The following is an 18663-nucleotide window of genomic DNA, read 5'->3' on the forward strand; positions in this document are numbered from 1 at the left end:
ATGCTTTAATCACAGCGAAGGCCAACCAGGTCCTTCACTTAATGAGCATTTGTGACCTGCTTCAAACTCTGGTTAAGAATCCTGACTAATATGGATGGATACTGGATAAGCAGGGAACCTGGCTTGTTCACTGAGATGTGCCAACATATCCCTTAACCACAGTTATGGTGGGAGAAGAAATTCACACTGATGAGGGTCTGGATTGATGGTATGTCTGTGATCTTGCAGCTCTGGGTTCCATTGATGGAAGAAAGGTCAGATATAAATTTAAGAAAATAAATAAAAATATGTAGTGAAGGAAATCAGCCCTGAGTGCTCACTGGAAGGACAGATCCTGAAGCTGAAACTCCAATACTTTGGCCACCTCATGAGAAGAGAAGACTCCCTGGAAAAGACCCTGATGTTGGGAAAGATGGAGGGCACAAGGAGAAGGGGACGACAGAGGACGAGATGGTTGGATAGTGTTCTCGAAGCTACCAGCATGAGTTTGACCAAACTACGGGAGGCAGTGGAAGACAGGAGTGCATGGCGTGCTCTGGTCCATGGGGTCACGAAGAGTCGGACACGACTAAACGACTAAACAACAAGTGAAGGAAACTCCCTCAAAACTTTGCCATCATCCCTTACCACTTATTAGATGGTACTGAATCGGATCTGCAATGAATTCCTCCTACTGCCCTCCCAAAAATGCATTGCTGTTTTTTCTACATACTGTCTGTGTTTTATCTGGAAGGTAGTCTACAGATCTTGGGTTTAGGTTGTGTGGTAGAATGAGGTTGTTTCACATGTATCTCTCATAGTTATGAATTGAGTACAGTAAGTACAATGAAATAGTTATATTTCCTCAGGATTTTTGCTTATAAGTGATGTATGTACAGGGAAGCATAGTTTCTAGTTGTGCATGAAGTATTGAATACTGGTCATAAAAAGATGGCGGCACAAGTAACGTTGCTTAAGGCTTTATACGGAGGTATTAATGCAAAAGAGAAAGGATCTCAAACTCAATGCGACCTTGTATCAGTTTCAAGGTTGTCAACATCACTTGCTGTGTTATACAATATCCATTGTCCTTATAAAACAATAAAAAGGACACCACAAAGATTTCTGCATTATTCTTATTAGCATGGTTATGTTTTGGAATGTAATTAGTTTTTGTGTAACATTTTCCACGACATTGAAAGAATGGGATGTTTTACTCCAATGGTCTCTTTGGTCTTGATTTGAAAAGCACATTATTCTGTTTACAGCTTGTTCCCTTTTAAAGGACACTGATGAATGGCTTTTGTGTGACCCACCATAGGCCCATTCAGATTAACGTTTAACTAGGAAATGCCTGTTCAAGTAAAAAAGGACAAAAATCTTCACTTTCATATCAATAAAAAGTAAGGCAAAAAAATTATATTAAAAGGAAAAACCCTGGAAGCTACAGGCAGTATTGGATAAAAGAGTGAACTTTGTTTTACACCATACTCATTCACGACACAGCAAATTATAGCAGATGAAAGCTATTTGCCATTGACTGGGTGATGAAAGTTCAGCTCTGACTTTGCTGAAAAGTGAAGTCCGGCCACTGATGTGACACATGCAGCTTTCTCCAGGCTTCTGCAGCTTGCGTGGTACTTCTGCTTCAGTTTTTTCCTGTCCAACCAAGCTATGTTTCCTCTTCTCCCAGCTACATCTGTACTATGGTCTGGGTGCCATATTTTAAGAAGGACATTACCAAACTCGAGTTTTTCTGGAAGAGGCTTGCCAGGATTGGGTATGTGTATTGGGTATTGAGGGACACGGGTGGCGCTGTGGGTTAAACCACAGAGCCTAGGTCTTGCTGATCAGAAGGTCGGCAGTTCGAATCCCCGCAACGGGGTGAGCTCCCATTGCTCGGTCCCTGCTCCTGCCAATCTAGCAGTTCGAAAGCACATCAAAGTGCAAGTAGATAAATAGGTACTGCTTCAGCAGGAAGGTAAACAGCGTTTCTGTGCGCTGCTCTGGTTTGCCAGAAGTCATGCTGGCCACATGACCCGGAAGCTGTACGCCGGCTCCCTCGGCCAATAAAGCGAGATGAGCGCCACAACCCCAGTCGGCCATGACTGGACCAAATGGTCAGGGGTCCCTTTACCTTTCTTTTATGTGTGGAGTCCAAAGCAGAACAATGGAAAGGACTGGGTATGCTTAAGCAGGGGAAGAGTAAGGGGAGACTTATTAGCAGTTTCCAGGTATCTGAAGGGCTGTCAATTAAAGCACACTGCTACCCTGCAAATAATCCTGGGCTTTAAAAGTGTCCAGGTCAGGCTTGGGCTTCATTGGTTAACTGTCAGCTTGGCCTTGCCTATCAGGCTCTTATCGGTCTAGACTGTAATTCCAATGCCAGCTGATCACCATTAGGTTTCAGTACCACAGTTTCATGTCTCCAGCTGACTCCAAGGCTGCCTATGAGCCAGCATCACAACACCTGTGTTTGAGACCAGGCCTGTAAGTGCACATCATAACAAGGACCGGAGCAGATGACAGGCCCATTTTATGCTTCAGATGGAGATTTAAAAGCCTATGTGAGATGGCAACTCTCCCTCATGCTTCGGACAGGCTGGTCACCCCCTCTTTTTGTTCATTTGTTTAAGAGCTACATTTACATTTAAGCATTACCAATGACTGCACAAAGTATGCCTTAGTGAGAAGCAATAAGAGGAGCATTTAGGAGCAGAGCAGAGCTCTGTATATAGTGCTATAAAGATAATAGCTATTCTTATAGAACTACAGCACCATCCTAACCATGCCTATTCACAAGTGAGTCTTCGTCAATGGGGCTTACTCCCACGTAAGTAAGGTTAGGACTGCAGCCTTTGGGATCTGCCAAATCTACACAACTCTATTATGTTCAGCATTAAGGGATGGGCGTTAAAACAGTTAAGGGGCAGAAATGGCTCGAGAGAGTTTGGTAAGGAATAAGTTGCTCCCTTGTTCTCTTTTGCGTGGCGAGTTCCCACCCCCCCACCAGGATAAATCAAGACACAAGACACCATAATTTAAGGTTAAATGGGCGAATTAGGCCACAACTTTATTGAATTCAGGAATGAGAGGCATTGGCTTAGGCATTGGTCCTAACGACTATCTGGCTCCAGCCCATTTGCTGGAGACACGGGAGACACCATAGTGGGGGAGTCTCCTGCTGAGGCACGTCAACTAGGAGCTCCCCCGGTCACCGCTTGGGGGCGTGCCTTTGGCCCACACCTCCATAGGCTTCGGACAGGGCCACGCCCCCCGGAGTCCTTTATCGGACCACCCTTCGTTCACTGGGGGGAGGTGATGGCGTTCCTCCCCCCCCCACATCCTCTTAACCCCTTCTTACCAATTCCTAACCGCCAGGGATCTGCCAAATCTACACAACTCTATTATGTTCAGCATGAAGGGATGGGCATTAAAACAGTTAAGGGGCAGAAACGGCTCGAGAGAGTTTGGTAAGGAATAAGTTGCTCCCTTGTTCTCTTTTCCTTTCATAGCTAGTGCTTTTGTTTCCAGGACAGGATGCAAGCCTTTCCACCTTTTATTACAACCTGCTGCTGCATCAGTCTTAAACAATAGGCTTTAAAAGGCGTAACTTCTCATTCCTAACGGTTCTAACTGTCAAACACACAGAGAGAAACTGCTTTGACACCAGGCACTGCATATATTTAAAAGCTGGCAACAAATTCGTATTACACTCCAATTGCCTATCAGGCAACAGATCTGCTTTGTCTATTTCACAGGAACGAAGAGTGATGTTATTTTGGCAAGGCATTTCAGGATTTATGCCAGGAGAACCGTCATCAAGTAAGATAACATATATAAGCAGCCTCAAAAGCAGCCAGTGTTCAAGGCCATCAACACCAAGGCTATGAGCACATTGTCGGCTTACAACACAGCTAGGTTGTTCTTTTTCTCAATTTGGATCAAAGCTGGTTTGGGGAGAAATGCATCAAAGCACAGTGTTTCATAAGAAACGACAGGATAGGTGTGGATCGCAGCTAATATCACGTGTACACCAATTCCCAAACTGAGAGCACTAGGATGCAGAGTAAACAGGGTTGTGTACACAGCCCAAGACACTATGAGTGCCACTTGCAGCTGCTCAAACTGCTGCCTGTTTGATTTACTCATCATTTACCATGCCTTTTGCACTTGTGTTTAACTCTGAAATACAGGTTGAGCCAGAAGTCTAGGACTAGAACTCTAGATTTAGTGGTCACCTGTCCTCAGCAGTGTGTAGCTAGTCGCTTGGGTGCCTGGTGTGGGGGCGTGTCCTGCAGCTGGGGGTGGGATGAGCCTCTATGGGGGCGGGGTGAGCCTCTCCGACACTTAGAGCCTCTCCTCGGCCTCCCCCTAAGCTATAGGGCGGCTGAGGGAGAGGCAGTAGGCAGACGCAAGTCCCACGCTGCCGTTTCAGGCAGTGCAGAACCTGCAGGCACCTAAGTCACCACGTCACTCCTAAAAATTTCATGAGTCCATTTTTTAAAAAAAACCTCATTTTGTCACACCACACCCCCATTGATGACACCAGGGGTGGACCATGCCCCCTTCTTCCGCCACTGCCAGTCCTGCCCCAACCTTCAGTTGCTTCACATCTTGTGGCGGATGGGGTGGGGTGCTCCTGCTAATTCTATTGAGTGAGGCCTTGGATGTCTTCCCCAAAGCTCTTGTGTTTGGGCTCTAATTACTAGATGAGTGGCAGCATAGCAGGCTGAGCGATCCTAATACTTCAATATGCTGGGGAGAGAGAAATACACCACTGCTACACTGACAGCCTATCAGGACAGTTCTGGCACAGTGTGTGTCGTCATGGCACGTTCTGGGTTGCTTCCAAGATAGCGCCAAGGAGAATGTTCCATTGGTGCAAAGATTTCTCTCTGCTCAACAGAATGTTTTCCCTCTCCCCTCCCCTTGATGCCACAGAAGATCCTATGGCAGGAATGGAATAGAAGGTGTTTTTGTTTTAAATGTGAAAGAAATGAACAGAAAAGTCAATCAGGCTCCAATTACTGTTGGAAGTGCAACTGCAGATATCATTTTGGGTGTGACTTCAGGGTTATTTCTGTTAGTTAAAGTTACAGTCAACTAGCTGGCAGGGGGCACCTGGAGGTGTTGCTCAGCAAACCATGCAGAGTGGCATGATGCTTGCCAATGTGGCACTGTGCCCTGATTGGCTGTATAGTTCTGAAGGAGTTTTCCTCTGCACGTTTGGTTGAATGCTTCCTTGTTACGTACAAGGCCTGGTATAAGAGAGACTCCTTGCTCCTTTCTCCCTCAAATTATATTCAGTTTTTTTCAGGTTCTTCAGTAATATGTAACCAGGATTTATTTTCTTTCTGAACTCAGATTGTGTTATCTGCGAGCAATTGTAGGCACACTTACTAGGGAGCAATGCCCAGTGACCACAGTGGGACTTCCAGAGGACACATGTTTGGTTTACTTAACTATTTTCATTGAGAATACAAAGAGAAAGGTGTAAAGCTTGTCTGTTTTGCTGCAATGTTTGAGAAATGTATGATCACGTGGTCAATTTTTTTCACTGCCTCCTAGCACATTGCATGGAATCTGCTGCATCATGATTGCTAGGTTATAGCTGACAGAATGGCACAGTATGGTGGAAGCGGGGGAATCCAAGCACTTCTATTAATTTACAGCTCTTCTTGTTGAAATTTCTATTCTCTCGAGTTAGATATTGACAAATGCACACTCTTGATCAAAACTGACAGCAGGTTCCACAATCAATCGCAAAGTGACCAGAACACTGAAATAGGTAACACTGCAATCCTAAACATGACTAATCAAAAGCAATTTCTACTGAATTCAATTAGGCTTACACCCAATAAAGTGGGGTTAGGATTGCAGCCTAAGGCACTATTCCATATTTGGTTTAACTTGTGCATTCTTGTTGCCTAAACAAACCACATCCATATTTAACATCAGCACTGATGCCTACAACTAAAAGCCACAACTATGACCCACTGCATGTACTAAGCTGTGTACAAACAAGAATAGACAGTCATTGCTCTCAGCAGTATGTTCTCCCAGAATAAAAGTGACAGAGAACACAAATTCACCAGGAATCTCTCCTATACAGTTCCCAGTTGGAATAAAAGTGGGGTGGAGGGTAGTTGTGTAGTAATGTAGATGTGTGTTTGAGCTCAAAGAGATTGTTGCTGACTGGTCTCCTGCATAAAGTAGGTTAAAAGTTATTTAGTGTGTTCAGTCACATATTTTAAAACATTTATAGCCATAGATGTACTAATATTCATTTATTTAATGAGAGTACTTTTAGCTTGCACTTCATCATACGATCCCAGAGGGGGTACATGCAATTAAAAACACTAAGAACTGTTCCAGTGCATCAAAAAGAGCTGGTAAAAACAAAACAAACTCAATATCAATGCAAAACATTATTACAATTACAGGGGGGGGGAACCTACAGCGCACATGAGTAACCAAGAAACGGCAAACAAATGGGTACGTCTTTACCTGACGCTAAAACCCAAAATATTCCCTTTTCCACTGTATTACCAAGAGCTGGCTGACTCAATCTACAAAAGAAAATTGGCTTCACTTAATACTCCTACTTACAATGTATTTCATGCTAATTGCATACAGTGTACGACATGATGCACATATATGCTGTGGGTTATGCCAAAATATTATTTGTCAGGCATGCATTATGTTATTCCTGAAACAAGTTTTCAACCACAGTTTTTAGGTAGCAGAAATTCTACTTTCTAGTAGAAAGCAATATTATAGAGTACTGGATAGAAACAAAGCAATTTTAAAAATGAAATGCAATGAAGACAGTTATTTAAAATCCTTTCCTTTGCAATGTAGCGAGAAGCCAGACAATATTACCCATGTATTCCAGACAGCTCCTCTCTTATTAACCTTTTGAAATGGCAGTCCAAAAGCACAGCCTCCATTCTGCTTTGCACAGTGAAAAGACCCCCTTTTCCAATTTGTACTATCGTTTCCTAAGACGGAAACCCGCCCCTATGGGGCATCTGACGTTAGGAGCTTGGAAAAACGGGCTTCAAAAGTAAACAGACAATGTTAGGTCACTTTTTTCACATTTCTGGCTTTTGCAAATTGGAGGGCTCTTTTCATCTTCCATTTCAAGGGAGACAGTTGTGGCCTGTTGCTTTGTTTAAACCACATGAATAAGTCCCATCCTCCGCAAAGGAAAAAGCAGACCACTCAGACAATTTCCCAAAACAAAGTGCATACAATCCTTTCCTGCAAACCAGAACATTATTCTTGAACGGGCAACCTTCCGCTGTGATCCACTTCAGCCTAGCTGTAAATACCAATGCTGAAAAAGCGACCTTTTCTTACAAGCCCTTCTGCTCTCTGCCTACCTTTTTGGAGCTTACCTTCCATGCGATGGAGGGGCAGGCTGCCAAGGTGAAGGTAACTTTCTCTGTCACCACATTGAATGTGACACGAAACATGACGGCTCATACTCATGTGGTCCCGAGGCCCAGGTCAGGGGGAAAAGACAGCAACACTTGTCTCCCCTGCTCGAGAGCAGGCTGGCTGTGCACTTGTGCCACACTGCACTCACGCATTCGGCAACCCCCTAACCTATTGATCGAAGCAGGAGCCTCAGAGTGCTGTGTAGGCCCCACTATTCCTCAGCAGCCTTTCTTCGTGTGTGTGTGTGTGTGTGTGTGTGTGTGTGTGTGTGTGAACTAATCAGATTAGCTGGTTTTACCAGTCTGAGTGGAGACTAACAGGTTAGCCAAACAGTTTGCATGGGGGAAGGGAGGAGAGATCCGAGTACAGAAATCAAACTGGTGCATTTATTGAAGCAGTGGAAAACAGACCTCCTTTGAGAATCGCTCCTTTGTCTCTCCTCTCAGTGTTGACACAGAGCCATGACATGCATTGTACATTTACACATGCTCTGTGGGGAGCTGGGCTTCTCTATGGGCCTTGTCTCAAAATCTGAGCGGCTGCTCGGCGCTACGGAAGTCTACTGAGGGGTGACCTTTTTTCTCATGGGATCTGGCTCTTGAAGGTAGGGAAGGGCACCTGTCAATTTGGGTTTCTCTTATGTTTCTCATTTTCCCAGTCTTGAGTTCTCTACATTTCCACTTCAGTTTGCGATTAAAAAAAAAAGTCCTCATGGAAATCCAGTTAATTTCTCCTAATGTTTACTTGCAATTTTGCCTAATATACACATTTTAGCAAAGTGAATTCCTCTAATATATATATATATAAAATACACATTTTTGCAAAGTGATTTCCTCTAATATAATGCATTTTAATGCTATTTTCACTAAAATAAGCATGTTTGTTTGTTTACATCCATACTCCATCTTTTGTCCAAGGAGCTCAGGGAAATGTACGCATTTTCATCCCCTCTTCATTTTATCCTCACAACTATCTTGTGAGGTAGGTTAGACTGAAAGATAGTGACTGGCCCAAGGTCGCCCAGTGGGTTTCTTAGTTGTATGGTGATTTCGATCATGGTCTCTCAGGTTCTACTCCAGGACTGTAACTACTACGACATACAGGGTCTTACACACACTTCAGCCCAGTATATTCAGGTTTGTACACTACTCGGTTGGAGAATAGCATTGCAAAACTCAAAGAAGTGTGAATTTCAAAGGATGGCTGCATTTCAGTTCAAGAACTGTTTTGTGAATTAGGTAGGTTCACCTTTGAATGTGAACCAGATGAAATTTCTTTTCCCTCCCTCCTTACTGGAGACCTTTAATCTTGGACCTTGGGCACTTGCACAAATAAATCTGTGTTAATATAGTGAGAATGAGAAACTCTCTCTCTGCAGTAATATTGGAAATGCCATGTGATTAGTACTGTTCAGTGCTACAAAGCATTATTCACAGCTGGTAAAAATGTACATGAGAATATCTAACTGACACTCACTCCAGGCATTGACCCCCTCACATATCATTTGTGGAAAACTTACAATCATTCCTTAGGGAACGTGTTAGAATATAATTATACTGATAACAACATGCATTTTGCCCAACTAGTTAACCTAGTCAGGCAATGACTTTTAAACATGCATTGTATTGTGGACCATTAATCTGGTTTCCATTATTCTTTTTAAACCAAAACATCTACTTTCATTAGGGATGTGGCTAAGAGACTTAGTAAGGAAAAATAAATTATTTGGTTCTAATCTCACCTCTGTCATGTCGGCCTTTTTGGCTGAATAGCACAGAATTTTTTTAAAAAATTAACTTTAATAATGATCTCACTAAGTGCCCTTTGTCAAGCCACCACCCTCTCAGCTTCGGTCCTCTTAATCTCTAGCACTGGGATAATAATACTAATTAACAATATCCAAGTTGCAGTGAGGATTACAAAATACTGCATGTAATATTTTAATACCACAAAGCCCTGGATAAATGCTAAGGATTATTATTTTTCAAATTATATCCATATTATATTATTAATGCACATGTCTTCCCTTAAATAATCCTTGGAACTACTGTTTTACCCCTTGAGGAGCTACAATTCCCAACACCCTCAAACTACAGTTCCAAGGATTCTTTAGAGGAAGCCATGTGCTCTAAATGGGCTACCTTCCCAGGTTGAGGAGCCCCATCTGCCCCTCACTTCCCTCTACAGCATGTGCAGAAACCACCTTCTTGACCATGGGACCCACTACTGGTCTTGCCCACTCAATCCACCAGTGCTTGTCTTTGCACGCAGGAAAAGTACTTCCTTGTTATTAAGGAGGGCGGGACAGGGAAGTATGATATACTAATTTGCAAGTTTGGAGGCCACTTTGTTAAATTAGCTATTGTGCATCCTATTTCTATGAAGCAAGCTTGCTAAATCCAACTTGCTTGCATGCAGGCCTCAGACATTTTAATTAAGTGCCGAAATGGTTCCACTTTTATGCCAGTTCCGCTTTTATGCCCATTGAAGACAATGTAATTGAGGCAATATATTTAAAAAATATATATTGATGAAGCAGATCATTAGCTTTGTACCAGTCTGCAAGCATATACCAGTCACCAAAATTTAAAAACAGGTATATAAACCATGTTTACATGTTTGGATAGGCATGCTGAAACAAAAAGGTTTTCAGCAAGCAATTAGAACAGCACAAAGGTACCGCACTTGCCTAATGTCATTATGTCCTCAGAGCTCCTCCTATAAACCTTAACTCTGAAGCTGCCCATGGAAAACTCATGCACAGATCAGGAGAAAACCTTTTCAACCTGGGGGGGGGGGAGCACATTTCCTTGCAGTCAATCTTCCTGGTGTCACATACCACTAGTGAGTGGGGTAAAAGTGGGTGTGGCCAGACACACACCACTCTCCATCCCCCTTCTGGCCAAACAGGAAGCATTATGGCAGCTCAAGGACACATTCCACCAGGTCAACTAACTAGATGAGGGTGCAGGACAAATTGTAGCCTCAGAAGAGTCCAAGGGCCAGATAGAGGGGCTTGGAGGGCCACATTTGGCTCCCAGGCCTGGGGTTCTGCGGCCCTGTTTAAGACAGCTGCAGGTTACTATTTTATTATGCATCTTATTTATACATAGGCAAGCCTGTAGTTCACAGAAGGCTCATCATCCTCTCCTTACTCTTTGCCTTCTATGCTCACCTGTCCTACTCTATCCCTCTGAAGATGGTATAATAAGGCTCTCCGGCTGTTTCCAGCCTTGCGAGGAGTCCACCTGTCAGGTTTTCTGGGCTGCCTGCAAGGGAGATTTTCCTTGCTGCATCTCCCAGCACGCTGGAACCGAAATAGCAGCTGAACACCCTGGGATGCCACAGTAATAGCTGAATGTGTCTTGCTGAATATCCTTTGCCCATCCGTATGGATTAAGCTACGCTGTTTTTGTCATTGCATGTTTAAGTATAGCTCCCAAAGTCTCCCTCCCTCAAGCAGTTTAATCTTTGAGAAATCAATTTGGATTAGCACAGAAATGTAGAGCTAGGTTACCAAGTAGGGGAAACCCACTAACCCATTTTCAAAGCAAATTTTCAGAAATAACGTAAGATACAAGGAGCAAGGCAATCCCTTAAGGGAAAGCTGAATGTCATAGGTTGCAGCCAGATCTCCCATGTATAAAGCTTCCTTTTCTTGAGTCATTTCCTTATCATTTTTCCTTCCAGGAGCCACTGTGGTATAGTGGTTAGATTGTTGGGCTAGGACCTGGGAAACCAGAGTTCAAAACCCTGCTCAGCAATGAAGTGCACAGGGTGACCTTGGGCCAGTCACCATCTCTCAACCTAACTTACCTCACTGTGTTGTTGTGAGGGTAGAATGGATAGGCGGGAGAACCATGTATGCCACCCTGAGCTCCTTGGAGAAAAGGTAGGATAGAAACATAATACATAATTAAATAAACATTCATCAGTTGAGGGACTAACAGGAAGTGCTGTGACAGACAGTCTACAGAAAGTTAATGCCATGCAACTGATCTGCTCCTCTTTATGGTATGCTGGCTGGGGCTGATGAGATCTGTAGCCCAAAACAACTGGAGGGCACAGGTTGGCAAAGGCAGGACTGAAGGTTCCAAAAAGATTGCAAATAGGTGTGGTGGAAGAGGGCGGCCCTGCTTCATTCCTTTGCGCAGTGCCACCACTGGTCGCCAGTTCAAATAGTTAGCACTCACCACTGCTTCCGATTACTTGTAAAGGTATGGCTCTACAGTTATTTGTATATTTCCCAAACCCATTTTTTCTCCAGGAAGTCTTGTTAGGAACCCTCATTTCAATTTATAAAACTTTTATTTTTTTATGTCAAGTGCAAGAATTCACAGGATGCTGCTATTATTATTATTATTATTATTATTATTATTATTAATATCATCATCATCCCCCTGAGGGGACTCAAGGCAGTTTACAGATAAAAACAGGAACAGCTAAAAACGTAGAAAAACTAATCATTAAAATGCAATTAAACATGGATAGAATAAAAACTATATACATATATAAAATCATGGTACCTTCCCGGTATTGTTGGACTCTAGCTCCTATCAGCCACAACCAGGTGAGAAGAGTTGTAGTCCAGCAACATTTGGAAGATGACAGGTCACGAACCTCTGCACTAATGCAATCACCCTGTTTGACTCAACCACCCTCTGTTCTTTCCAGGCTTGGGTATCACCATTAATCCTGAAACCTTCCACAAATCTGGAGGTACCCCCAAAGCCAGCATGCTTTTCAAGAAGTTCATTAGGTAAAGGATCGGCAGGTCTCTCTCTCCCTCTCTAATAGAAATCCCCCACAAAACCATCTGGCCTCACAGATTTCTAATTCTTGAGCTTTTTAATCACCTGAGATACCTCCTCCATGGAGCCTTCTTTGCTCAAAAGAAGTCTGTGCTACACTGTGATCTGACAGACTCCCACTCTATTTAGCTGTCGCTCAACAGCTTCAGCTACAGGCTTATCTGTAGCACATAAAGAGATACAGCAGACGGCAAATCAATGGCAGATGTCTTTTGTCTATAGATATGGTTCCCCATTTCATTCCTAATGCAGGTTATTTTGGCCTTATTCATGTCATCAGACATGTCGCCACTTCACCCTTTCAGCACACGTGTGCTTATGCTCACAGAATTCACAGCATATTGTGCCAATCTAGTGTCTGGAATGTTGTCATGTTAACACGGTTTGGGCAGGGCAGGGCAGGGGATATTCCACGCAAACCACAGGAAACTTACAGTACATAAGTCAGGTGATTTCCCGAGATTGGAAACAATTTTTTTCTAGAACCAATATGAGTGCTAAACTTCCACAAGATTTCAAGAAGCAGATTTTTCATCGAGGGGGGAAATTCCACAAAATGCAAAACTGGTAAGGAAATGTTGGGAAGATGGAATAAAGTGATGTTTGAGTGCAGCTGTTGTGTAAGACAGCTTCATACGTTTATATACTTTGAGAGATAACATAAAGAAAATTCAAGTCTGAATTGCTAGAATCAATACTCTACTGTGAGCAAATCCTGTTGTAACTCCAAAGCATACATAACCCTAAACCAGCAAAAGCTGGTCAATTAAAGTTATTACTTTATCTCCTTAGTATAGTCTCTGAGATCAACAAAGCAGCTACTTCCTCTGCCAATCCAACCAACTGTTCTGCACCCAGGAGGCCAGTCAGATTCTCAGATAATGTTCTGATTAATTACATTCTTGAGTGTGCAGTCCTAACTCTCTGAAATCAATAGCACCACCGTTTGATTTAGGCAGATAAAGACTTCAGCAGCGAGCTGTTACTTTTCATATACCTGAAGCAACACATTTCAACTGCTAAATGTATGGTAGGGATAGAAACTTTAAAACAAAATCATGCTGGCCTATGGTTGGAAACTCCTAAGCACTAGAAGGGAAATACTGAATGAGCCTCCTAAACCAATAGTCATGGCACTTGGGAGCATTTCATCCTAAAAGGCTTTGTTAACATCTTTTCCTTTGAAAGTTACCATTTCTTTCCTACTGTTGCATCTATTGCCCACCTATTGTCCGCCCCAAGACAGCAGGAAGCTGACTTCAAAAAGTAAAGGTAAAGGTAAAGGGACCCCTGACCGTTAAGTCCAGTCGCAGACGACTCTGGGGTTGCAGCGTTCCTCTCACTTTACTGGCCGAGGGAGCCGGCGCTTGTCTGCAGACAGCTTCCGGGTCACGTAGCCAGCATGACTAAGCCGCTTCTGGTGAACCAGAGCAGCGCACGGAAACGGCGTTTACCTTCCCACTGGAGTGGTACCTATTTATCTACTTGCACTCTGACATGCTTTCAAACTGGTAGGTTGGCAGGAGCAGGGACCGAACAACAGGAGATACCCTGTCACGGGGATTCGAACCACCAACCTTCTGATTGGCAAACCCTAGGCTCTGTATATTCTCAATAGCAAAAGCATGCTTGTGTGAGTGCAGGGGTTATGCTCATCTGTCCTGCTTAGTTTTCAGTGCACTGAAAGAATCAAGGTCATAGTAGCACAGCCAATCTAGTCTCTGGTACAAATGCTTGTAAGTTGACCTGGCAGCCACCTGGTGCAGCCAGCACACATGTTTGCTCTTGCTGGGTTACTCTGTACCAAGAAAAGAATTTACCACAAGACTTGACAGCTTCCTCAGAAGCATTATGAGAGTAACTAAGAAGGATTTTGGAAAAAGAGAACCTCGTCACAGTGATTCAGAAAAGGGTACTCCCTGTTCTCTGTGCCAGTACTTGGGCAGCAAACATCATCATGTCTTTAGGAGCAAGAAGCAAGAGATAAGCATGTGCTACAACCAGCAATTATCCACCACTGTTCAGATGTGGACACCCATCTGACTTCATTCAGCAAAGGTCCTCAGAGCAGGGACCTCAAAGATTCAAAGGTTTGGTAGGTACATCATATGGGAGGTGTGGTCTTCAGGGCCGGCACAGCTATTAGGCAGGGTGAGGCTGCCATCTCAGGCAGTGAGACGCCCCAAGGCAGTGCTCTCATGGGTGTCCTGCCTGCTCCGCTACTGACAGAGAAGCAGGGCTGGTATCGGTGCTGATTTTGGGTGAGATTGTGACAATTTCCGTCAAGATCTCGCTGAAGTCATGCATGACATTTTGTGCAATATTAGTGTGATCTCACCCCAAATCAGCGGCAGGTCAGGACTTCCCATTTCGCCTCAAGCAGTGAAACAGGACACACTGCCCCCGGTGGTCTTCCACACTTGCCCCAAGCTATTTAAGGCTGACTTCAATCGGGTGTCCTCCAAGTGTTTTGGACTACAACTCCCATCAGCCCCAGTTAGCACAGCTAAGTTGGCGAAGGCTTGCCTAGGGTTTTAAAGGTTAGAACTAGCACTTTCAATTGGGTTCAAAATTTACTTTTCGTTTGCAGATTCAGTGAAACCTATTTAATAAGTAATCTGCTGGGCAATTTTGCTGTACTATACAGTGCAAGTGCCACAGTTCTTCTCTATTAACGTATGAAAACAATATACGTGTAATCTGATGCCATCATGATTACTCTGAAGCAAACGTTAGAAGCAGAAACGCCACAGCTCAGTGGCAGAGCATCTGTTTTACATGCAGGGGCTCCAAGGTACAATCTCCAGCATCTTCAGGTGGGCCTAAGAATGACTCCTGCTTGAAACTTGGGAAAGATGCTGTTGGTCAGTTGAGAGTCAGATAATACTAAGCTAGCTGGATTAATGGTCTGGCTCAGTATAAGGCAGCATCCTATGTGACTAAACATATCTCATTCATTTCAAAAGTATAAGGTAACCATGTGGTCTATAAGTAAAAAACAGCAGCCCCAAAATCCATATTAGGACAATGCCTCTGTTGTTGTTCTTGTTTAGTTGTTTAGTCGTGTCCAACTCTTTGTGACTCCATGGACCAGAGCACGCCAGGCACTTCTGTCTTCCACTGCCTCCCGCAGTTTGGTCAAACTCATGCTGGTAGCTTCAAGAACACTGTCCAACCATCTCGTCCTCTGTCATCCCCTTCTCCTTGTGCCCTCCATCTTTCCCAGCATCAGGGTCTTCTCCAGGGAGTCTTCTCTTCTCATGAGGTGGCCAAAGTACTGGAGCCTCAGCTTCAGGATCTGTCCTTCCAGTGAGCACTCAGGGCTGATTTCCTTCAGAATGGAGAGGTTTGATTTTCTTGCAGTCCATGGGACTCTCAAGAGTCTCCTCCAGCACCATAATTCAAAAGCATCAATTCTTCGGCGATCAGCCTTCTTTATGGTCCAGCTCTCACTTCCATACATCACGACTGGTAAAACCATAGCTTTAACTATACGGACCTTTGTTGGCAAGGTGATGTCTCTGCTTTTTAAGATGCTGTCTAGATTTGTCATTGCTTTTCTCCCCTTCATGGATCACTGCCTTGCCGTGGCGAAGGAGCTTGAATAACTCAGAGAAGCTATGAACTATGCCAAGCAGGGCACCCAAGATGAATAGGTCATGGTGGAGAGTTTTGACCAAACGTGATCCACCTGCAGTAGGAACCGGCAAGCCACTCCAGTATCCCTGCCAAGAAAACTGCATGGACAAAGACAACAGGCATGCCTCTGTTAGGACAACCCAATTATCACAAAGTAGTATGCAATATTTTGAGTTCTCCAGAAGTATTTATCAGGCTAGATGGTAAGCAAAGCAAATTTCAGAGAGGGGAGTTAGCTGATGGTTTGCCGATTTCAGTGGTGCTTACATAGCATTTAGCTCACATTACAGAGCATACTGTCTAGATTTGTGTGATGCATTTCTCTTACTGTACTCCCCTTGCGCTCTGCCCTCCCTCCACCAGCCTGTCTGAATATGAAAGCCGATCAAAGCCCATATGCTAGGGTTTAACAGCTAAATGAAGTGAGAAAAACCTTCAATTAGCTGAACATGATTTCATCTCAGAAGGCAAAATATTTCTTTCCTCAAGCTTAAAACTAGCAAAAGCTAATTCAACATACATTATGCATTACAATTAAACTTTAGACGGACATTACTATCAGCAAAATGAATTGGGGGAAAATAATTGAATCAGTAAAACTAATAAGGGGGGATGGGGAAAACTAACATTAATACAGTCAATTGACTTAGTTGATATACGTCCTGAGCTGAGCCCATAGAAAGAGGAATGAATGGCTTCCCTTTAATTTATTTGTGATCCTCAATTCAAAAGTGCAGATGGAGTGTAGGAAACTTAGAAGGCAAAGGGTGGGCAAGCAGGGCTGATGAGGGACTCCATCTGTGGTAAAAGAAAAAGAAAAAAAAGTTCCATCCCTCCCACAAACTTCTGAAATTGCTGTTGGGCAAGGGAAATCACAAGGGACGTGGGTGGCGCTGTGGGTTAAACCACAGAGCCTAGGACTCTAGATCGTGGAAGGATGTAGTTAATCACTAAAACTACACATTTATTACAGTGACTTACATAACAGAGAGGGACGCAGGTGGCGCTGTGAGTTAAACCACAGAGCCTAGGGCTTGCCGATCAGAAGGTTGGCGGTTTGAATCCCTGCGACGGGGTGAGCTCCCGTTGCTCGGTCCCTGCTCCTGCCAACCTAGCAGTTCGAAAGCACATCAAAGTGCAAGTAGATAAATAGCTACTGCTTTGGCGGGAAGGTAAACAGCATTTCCGTGCGCTGCTCTGGTTCACCAGAAGCGGCTTAGTCATGCTGGCCACATGACCTGGAAGCTGTACCCCGGCTCCCTTGGCCAATAAAGCGAGATGAGCACCGCAACCCCAGAGTCGGCCACGACTGGACCTAATGGTCAGGGGTCCCTTTACCTTTACCTTTAAGGGAAATCACTAATATCAAAGAAGAGAAGGATACTGTTGGATCTTGAAGTTCAAGCTGCTAAAGGCATGTAAGAGCATTAACAATCATCATAGAATTGTAGAGTTGGAAGGGACCCTGAGGGTCATCATGTCCAATACCCTGCAATGCAGGAATCCCGACTAAAACATCCAAGACAGATGGCCATCCAACCTCTGCTCAAAAACCTCCAATGAATGGGAATCCACAACCTCCCACTTTAATTTGTTCCCTCAACACAAGCCGAGGGAACAAATTACAGATAATGGGATATAACACCCCCTACTTTAAATTAATTAGAATTTGTTTAAATGATGACTTTCTGAAGCACACTTTTTTAAAAAATGTTTTTATTAAGGATTTTCTTGTTCTGAAGCAACACAACTTTTTAAGTTCAATCCAAGCTATTAGCACCAGTAAGACTGGGGGAGAAAGGGTTGTACATCCATCCTCACCCCTTGACCCGCTTGTTTTGTTTTTTAATTTTCATTGCATGGGCTCATGTTCATGAGGGCTAAGTTTGACAGCCTGAACAGTGTGCTGATACATGTCAGGTGTTTTTTGTCTGCAAATATTTAACCAGATGCAGGCTCTAATTCAGCTTCCCTGTCTCCAGCATCTGTGCACTGAGCCATCTGCTTTCATGCAAAGGGGTTGTTGTTGTTGTTGTTGTTGTTGTGTGAACTGTCACAGCTAATAGAGTCAACCAAAAATTCAGACAGATTTCTAAAAGTTTACTAATTAAACTCTGGATTCATCTTGAAAAGTACTTGAAATTCAAGTAAAACAAAACAAAAAAGGTCAAATCCTTATTACTACTTCATTAATCATCATCAAATCACATGTTTGTAAAAGAGGAGCATTTCACAACTTGGGAAGAAGGAAATTAGGAGTTTTAAATGGAGACTAGGACTCCAAATAAGCAACAGAATACGCTTTTTGAATAATCAATATTATCCTATATTAGTAATGAAATATGATTTTAATAATAATATTTCAGTCAACACCATTCATAAGTGCATTGTCATCTAAGACCTGCTCTCTATGTGTGTTTTTAAAACTGGTTACTAACTAGGTTTTAAAAGTTCCTGATTTCGGGATTACGACCATTTTATCAAGAAATTGATTATTTATATTATACATTGTAGTGAGAACGCAAGAGAAAACAGAAACCCACACTCATTGCTGTGGGTTCTCTGATGCTATGTATTTGATTCATTTAATTCTAAAAGAATTAAAGTAGCTTTGAAAACACACACACACATACACACAAAATGAAAAAAGTCCTGTATTTTTCTTTTGTACTGTTGAATTAATGAAAATTGTACTAATGTTTTCTTCTTTTCTTTCTGTTCTTTTATTTCATGTACTATGTTTTTGTATTAGCAATGTAAAAGGTTAAAAAAAAGTTCCTGATTTCTA

At 43.2% G+C, this 18663-nt stretch overlaps 1 long non-coding RNA gene across 1 annotated transcript in view; it reads left to right on the top strand.

Moving 5' to 3' along the window:
- The first annotated feature begins 3192 nt into the window (after nucleotides 1-3192).
- The window catches only part of LOC307215230, a 98067-nt gene continuing 82596 nt past the window's right edge, over nucleotides 3193-18663 (top strand). Inside the window, exon 1 of the long non-coding RNA XR_013838408.1 lies at nucleotides 3193-3804. This is a non-coding gene — a long non-coding RNA (uncharacterized lncRNA). The remainder of the gene's footprint in view (nucleotides 3805-18663) is intronic.

This window comes from Podarcis cretensis (assembly GCF_951804945.1).
Source record: "Podarcis cretensis genome assembly, chromosome: 4".
In the NCBI taxonomy this organism is placed as follows: domain Eukaryota; kingdom Metazoa; phylum Chordata; class Lepidosauria; order Squamata; family Lacertidae; genus Podarcis; species Podarcis cretensis.